The sequence below is a fragment of the Papaver somniferum genome, unplaced genomic scaffold, assembly GCF_003573695.1.
Source record: "Papaver somniferum cultivar HN1 unplaced genomic scaffold, ASM357369v1 unplaced-scaffold_18, whole genome shotgun sequence".
Lineage (NCBI taxonomy): Eukaryota > Viridiplantae > Streptophyta > Magnoliopsida > Ranunculales > Papaveraceae > Papaver > Papaver somniferum.
Window position 1 is genome coordinate 6,042,466 of NW_020627707.1, and position 7,679 is coordinate 6,050,144.

General features: G+C 35.2%; 2 long non-coding RNA genes across 2 annotated transcripts; both read right to left on the bottom strand.

Moving 5' to 3' along the window:
• Positions 1-2,756: 2,756 nt before the first annotated feature.
• LOC113337931 lies at positions 2,757-3,453 on the bottom strand. Its single transcript, XR_003354517.1, has 3 exons — positions 3,339-3,453; positions 2,963-3,015; positions 2,757-2,791 (listed from the first exon to the last, which is right to left on the bottom strand). It is a non-coding gene; the product is annotated as an uncharacterized LOC113337931 (long non-coding RNA).
• A 280-nt stretch (positions 3,454-3,733) lies between these two features.
• On the bottom strand, positions 3,734-4,290 carry LOC113338036. Its single transcript, XR_003354551.1, has 3 exons — positions 4,246-4,290; positions 4,021-4,149; positions 3,734-3,875 (listed from the first exon to the last, which is right to left on the bottom strand). It is a non-coding gene; the product is annotated as an uncharacterized LOC113338036 (long non-coding RNA).
• Between the last annotated feature and the right edge of the window lie 3,389 nt (positions 4,291-7,679).

A 7,679-nucleotide genomic window follows, 5' to 3' on the forward strand; every position in this document is an offset into this window, starting at 1 on the left:
GTTCCCACTTCAGTTTCAGTTTTCCAGATAAGACGATGTACGTGAAGACTTCCGTTTCCGTATCTTAGAGCTTTATCGATATAAAGATGTTGTGTATCTTTTATTATATGTATCTTTATTCTGTAAAACAACACATTATTGTATTCATATCTATCAGAAGGAATACATCTATACCATATCAGAGACTTTGGGTTTTATTGTTAGAACTTTATGTAATTATGATTCTTATGATCAACAATCTATATTTGATACTTCAGTTAGGTTGTAATCCTATTAGCTAAGCAGGTTTAGTAATTGGGGCGTCATAGAGGCCTCGTCGTAGGTGGAGGTGGTGGTGGATTATCTCCGTCTACCATCTCTTCTAAAGGTTCTTGTTTTGTTTGCTGACGTGCTTGTAGTACCGTTCCTTTACGGGTTCGAATACCGCACCTCAAATAATCCCAACCTTTCGGTGCCAGAGATTAAGTACTTGAAACCAAAAATATAGAAAACGAAATTAAAAACTAACAAGAAATTCTAAAAACAATTAAAAAAAACTAAAAGAAATAACAATTAAAGCTACCGACTGCTCCCCAGCAGCGGCGCCAAAATTTGATGGGTGTCGTAGGCTCAACAAATTAATAATCTTATTTCCACACAATTAACTAGTAATATAATGGAAGTAAGGATCGTTCCCACGAAGAGCAGTGAGTTTTAGTTGTCGAAGTGTCACAAAGGGGGGTTTTGTTTTAGATTGTGAACAAAGTAAATAATCAAAGCAAATAAAGTTGTATTGTAATCAATAGAGAGAGATATGATCGAGGAATCCTTCTTCATTAATAAACCGTCAATGAGTTATGATAATTTCCTACTTGTCGTTAATCATGGATTATCACCAACCGTGGAATAACAGCTAGATCAGTGCAATCCCCTATGTAGTTGCAGAAAATCCTACACTACACCCCTCATATGCTTTCATTATTACTCAACTCATTTTTAGGTTTACACTCTTAATTTTATTGATCAATCTTTGAATGTTCTTACAAGAAAAGATAAAGGAATCAAGAATGACCTCTGCTCTAGACTTTCTCTCTCCTATTTACTTGTTTCTTACTCAAAAAGATCTGTCTCATTCTTTACAACTTGAACGACTATTTATAGGGAAATACATAGTGGATGACAGCTAATCTGTCCTTTATTTTCGGGTATGGTCTGCGGCATTCTCGCGACCTTACAAATGTTAATTTCGAAAGCTCTCTAATTTTCGTAGGACTATCACATCTTTCTCGTGATTTTAGCTGACGTCGTTTATCGTATCATTTCTGAAATTGTTCTGCGACGCTGTTGTGTTGTGTTGTTGATAATTTCGCTGAGACATTATCGTTGCGAGATTCTGATCCTACATCTTGCCTCTTCTCATATCTTCTCTGCAAAGTAGAGAATGATGTGAGAAATGCCGCAGCTGTTCATCTCTTCATATTCTGCATTTATCACACGTATTATTTCTTCCATATGTTTCTTGACACGTCTTCTGTAACCGCTGCTTTTCAACCGCTCACGTCTTTTCGTCTTAATGATGTTTATTTCTTTGAGTAAAAAAAATCTGCTTTATATACTCTTCTTTCCACTTTCTTTTTACTTTCTCTTCTCTTTTTATTCTCTCATCTCTACAACTCTGTTATTCTTTTGCAAGTTCTGCTACTGTAATTTTCCCCCTTCAATCTTCTTAATTTTCATTCATTCCCATACTCTATATTCAAATATGCCTCCAAGTGGTCATAGACATGAGAAGAATTTAAAAGATGTCCAAAAAGATCTTGCTGAGAAAGGTTTCACACTCACTACCATTCCTGGTGAAAGTGCCAAGTCAATTCTTTCTGTCAAACTTTTCTCTGATCAGTATTCACTACGGGAAAAATCATCATTGACGACTACATATTAGAGTTGTAGTACCCCTACGACAACTCCATTTTATGCATTGTGGAAGGGGGTATTGTAGAAAGTCCAAGCTTTTCTACAATGATTGACTAAGAGTTGTAAAGAGTGATGTGATTCATGGTTCGACAATATTTTTCCAAAGTTGTGATTCTCTTTCGAATTTTTTTTGAAAGCCTAACACAACTCTTGCTTGTGTTGTAGGACTATCTTGGACAACAAAGGATGCGTATCGTACAAGTATGTAACACAACTCTTGTTAAAATTGTAGGACTATCTTGGACAACGAAGGATGTGTATGGTACAAATATGTAACACAACACTTGTTAAAATTGCAGAACTATCTTGGACAACCTAGAATGTGTATCGTAGAAATGTGTAACAACTCTTATTAGTATTATGAATAAGATTTGCACTACATTTGTTAGAGTTGTAGAACTATCTTGGACAACACCTAATTTGTGTAGTTGAAATATGGAACACAACTCTTATCATAAGTTGTGTGCATAAAAAATTTTCTAAAAAAAATTTATAGCTGAAACCGAATTTCAAAAAGTATTTCACATTCACATTAAGCTGCCAGTATAACACATTTACATTCATTCAAATGACCATTTATTTAAATTATAATGAAATGAAACCTGCATCCATAAATCCAAATGACCATTTATGTAAAAATCAATATTCATTCTACAATTCATTAGTTAGCACTTAACTTTAAAAAAAAAATCCAAGTCTACAAGTCCTAGCTAATGGTATTAATGTGTCTTGGATACAATTGTAAAGCAAACCAGCAAATCTTGAATCTCCACAACTTGTAGTCTGCTTTTTGCACAGATTGGATAGATGCAGTTGGAGGTTACTTAGTAATTAACACCTGTGGAATTTCCAAGAGATTCAAACAAGTTAGTTTTCTCAAAAAGTACTCCAACAAAATCCCTTCAAGAAAATGAAAAAGATTGCAGCAGATAGTTAGCAAGTGACAGAAGTGCATGTCATACAATAAAAAAAATTATTCGAGTTCAGTTCCAACTTCCAAGAGAACTACCTAATTTCATTAAGGCTCTCCATTGCTTTCTTTGGGAACATCTGAATCTGTGACTGACAAAACACAAAGAGACAAAAGAACAAGAATTATAAATGCACGAGCCAAACATAGGTGGCTTATACAAATGGAACACAAACCAAATGCAGTAAGCTAAATTTTAAGCCAACTACATAAATTTAGCAATATTCAAGGACAATCAGATGTATTTCGACATACGCAGAAAACAAACATACTGCAAACACTATGAGTTTGATAGAAACGTTTAAAAACGGAAAGAAAGAAGTTAAATGTACAGTACATCCATAAAAAAGCAAATAATGTCACAAAGTAAAACTCATCCAAATTCAAAATCCATAAAATAAATGCAGCCTTTTACCTTGTGGTCAGAGCCTCCATTCGCATTTAGATCAACTCCATTAAGTACAAAGGGGATAACATTTCTCACGGTATCAGCATCTATAACCTTCAAAGCACCAAGTACCTCAACAGCAACTGCAGTGAAAAAGCTAATAACAGCTGAAGAAGGCTGGTAGTTCTTCGCTGGCATTGCCTGCAAAAAAAGAAACCAACATTCACTAAAACACTCAAAAAAAGATCTACAATCTAAACACTGAACTGCATAAACCCATCTTAACATACAGTTCCAGCTCAACCCATCACTGAAATTCCCATACACACTATCACATCTCAGTCATTAACAGCACCAGTCTCTGTCAATCCCAGCTTCCTGTTTCACCTTCCGGGACTTCGGCTCCTAGTCCTCCTAATACCCCGATCACTAGACCTTCTATCATAACCATGACCACCATATGAACGCTCTTCATAACTTCGATGCCTGTGAGGACTGCAGCTTATGCTTCTACTGTGGGTATGCCTTGAACGATACCTACCAAATAATTGCCGCCTCAATTCCCTGACATTCCGCAGATAAAATACATCAGTTGCAAAATAACTTTCCAAGCCAAGAAATCACAAAAGTATAAAAAACTGTAAAATCTAGCTCTACAATCAATTAACCTGCTAACATCACATGCAATATAATAAAAACTGAGACTAACCTGCTAATCTTCTTCAAATGCATAAAGTTATAATATCCACCTCGATTACAAGTATTCTCTTCATACTGCCTACATGTAGCTTCACGAAAATCCGTCACAAGAGAGAAATCAACAATAATGTAGGACGCCCTGAAAACATAAAACCAAATCAGTACACACAAACACAGGCATCCAATGTTCACACAAACCAAATAATTCTACCAAGATAGCTCGGAAAATGGTTACCTGCATAAAACCTTCCCGTCAAATTCTTAAGAGCATTAGCAACATTTTCTTCCTCTATAAATTGAACATAAACATTCCCCACCATATGATCAGCCAAATTGTCACTGATATTAAGACTTTCAATCTCCGTACTTGCTCATCTCATCAAACAAATCTTCATATAAATACTTCAATTTCAAACAAAACCCACATTCAGAAACTCACAAATTCATCAAAAAAAATCCAAAAAATTAAATTTAAAAAATAATCTTACATCAAAATGTTGTTGAATATGACGAGGATTGAACAAAACTCCAAACCCAAATCCAGTCTGGATTTTCAATGAATCTAATCAAAACATAAGAAAATGAAAAAACTCTCGTTTCGGTGAAGATAAAAATCAAAATAAAACTCTGGAATCATCAAACATGGGAAAGAATAACGATTAGATCAAAACAATCATGAAACAATAATTGAGTGAAGAGATGGATCCGAAGGACTTACCATGGATGCGAGAAAGAGTTAATCAAAAAATCCAGTTAATCAGAAACCCATGATAATCATCGTGCCTCTGCTAATCTAAATTTATTCTCGGATTCAATAGAAAACCCTGAATCTGAACCAATTTGTTCTCTCTGTTCATCTCCAACAAATTTTCAACAGATTCCAAAAATTGAAGGTCTCAACCTTCAAGAACAACTCCTACAGAACCTAACCCTTTAATTCCGATTTGATGCAGCATAACCTTCACCTGATTTTTGTCAGAGACGAAGAAATTTTTATTTTTGAAACCCTAATTTTTCATCTATCTACTGAAACCCTGATTTCTTAATCTCTCTGTCTCTCTTTATGAATACTCATTAGAACTCTGCAGATCCATATGGAAGAAGTAAATATCAAGACCACGGATTAGATATGCAGAAGAAAAAAAAAGAGAGGGAGAGTCAAAGGCGCAGGCTGAGAAAGAAAAGAGACGGAGAGGAAGAAAAAAAAATGATAGGAATTAGAGTTCTGAGTGTTGAGGGAGGGTTTGGTGATACAACCAAAAGAATCGACGGACCAGGTTTCGTTTGATCCACTCATACGGATTAAGAAAAGATCTTGACGGTTGAGATTGCATTTGGGATGCTCATACGGATTAAGAAACATGTGTACGAACTCATGTATTCGGTTTTATCATCAACCTTCGACCCGAAAAAAATCCAAAAAAAATATTAATAAATTTAGGACATTTTATCGACAATTTGATATAAAAAATCCAAAAAATGTATAAGAATAAATAGGGAAAATGAAAATGAATTCGATAATTGGTGTGTTTCTTTGTGCTTTCTCTTTGTGCTTTTGTACTTTTTCGTTGTGCTTCCGATTTGAATGTCGACTGGTCACATAGGTCATGAAATAATTTTGACTAGACATACATGTCATGAAGTAGCTTTAGTTCATACTTGTAGACTCGGGTTATATGATAACTAAAGATGGACCACGAAATTCCGGATGGATTAAGACTTCAAATGTGATATAAAGACATACAAACTATGAAGAACGAAGATCCGGGAGGGTTCTGACTTCAAAGTTAGCATGATAATCATCAAAATCGATAAATATGAAGCTCAATGTCGATTCGAACTTCAAATGTGGTATAAAGGCATACAAACTATGAACCGAGAAGCTCCAGGAGGGTTCAGACTTCAAACTTAACATGATACATCATCTAAATCAATAAATATTAAGCTCAGTGTCGATTCGAACATCAAATGTGGTATATCGTTATGCAAACTATGAACCAAGAAGCTCCGGGAGGGTTTTGAATTCAAACTTAGCATGATACATCATCGAAATCGATAAATATGAAGCTCAGTCTCGATTCGAACTTCAAATGTGGTATACCGTCATACAAACTATGAACCAAGAAGCTCCGGGAGGGTTTTGAATTCAAACTTAGCACGATACATCATCGAAATCGATAAATATGAAGCTCAGTGTCGATTCGAACTTCAAATGTGGTATACCGTCATACAAACTATGAACCAAGAAGCTCCGAGAGGGTTTCGACTTCAACCTTAGCAGGATACATCAGAATATTCTCTGAAAACCTGGCCAGGAGCGGACTACTATAAGTTCGAGAGTTCGCAAAAACGATGAATCCAACCATTTACGGGTAAAATTCCATAGGAATATTCTCCGAAAACTTAAACACACACAAATTCGTCAACTTCGAGAAAGAAACTAGCTCCGAGATCGAAATATACTTTCATAGGAATATCAATCTCCACTTTTATATGTTCTTAGCTTGTTACACACAAATGAAATATACTTTCATTTAGATATGGGTAACCGTAACTAAACGTGTATATTGGGTTGGCTCAATAATAGTTAACCGAAGTTAGCCACATGAACACTTTTAACTTAACCATATTTATCTAACACTTCTAGATCAAATATGATGATCATAAAAGATAATAAAATGAATCTAATTTTGTTTTAAACTTTACATTAAGCCACGGTTTGCAAACTTTGCATTCCTTAGATCATAAATGTTTTAGTTCATGAGTATGAGAATCATACAATACAGATTCTAGAACTTAACCACTGTGTTCGCATTCTAGGTACGCAAACAAGAGTTTCGGACCTTCTCAGGTAATTCTCCCAAACCTTAAACAGACCCTTTTTAGGTAAGATTTCTTCGAGATATTCTACGAAACCTTAAAAAAAACTCTGTTTCTGCATATTGTATGCGTACCAGGATCCGAGATCGAAACCTGGTCGTGAGTTGACTACTCTAAGTCAAAAACTTGGTAAGAACGACGAATTCATCCATTTACAGGTAAGATTCCTTCGAAATTTTTTACGAAACCTTTAAAAAAACCTATTTCTGCATATTGTATACGTACCAGGCTCAAAGATCGAAACCTGGCCGTGAGTTGACTACTATAAGTCAGAAACTTGGTAAGAACGACGAATTCATCCATTTACAGGTAAGATTCCTTTGAGATATTCTATGAAACATTAAAAAAATCATATTTCTGCATATTGTATGCGTACCCGGATCCAAGATCGAAACTTGGCCGTCGAATCCCCCAAACCTCATTTTTTCCCACATTCTATATTTTAACTTCAACAACACTTATAAGTGTTGTTATACGTTTCTATTAAAAAAAAAAAAAAAACCTAAACTTGTGAACTGTAAGGATGGTTGATGAGCTAGACATCCATGCATTAGGTTCATGTTTGAATCTCCCCTCTAACGTATTTTTCATTATCATATTTTTGTGTTCTTCAACAACACTTGTGAGAATTGTGATAGGCTAAGTCACTACACTTATGAAACAAAGTTGTTATACCTGAATGTCGTCACAACAGTTTTGCTAAAGGAGTTGTCATTTGTTTTCTTAGCGCAACCCCTTGTTCCTAAGGGTTGGTAGTGATGATATACGACAACTCTTCCTTTGAAACCA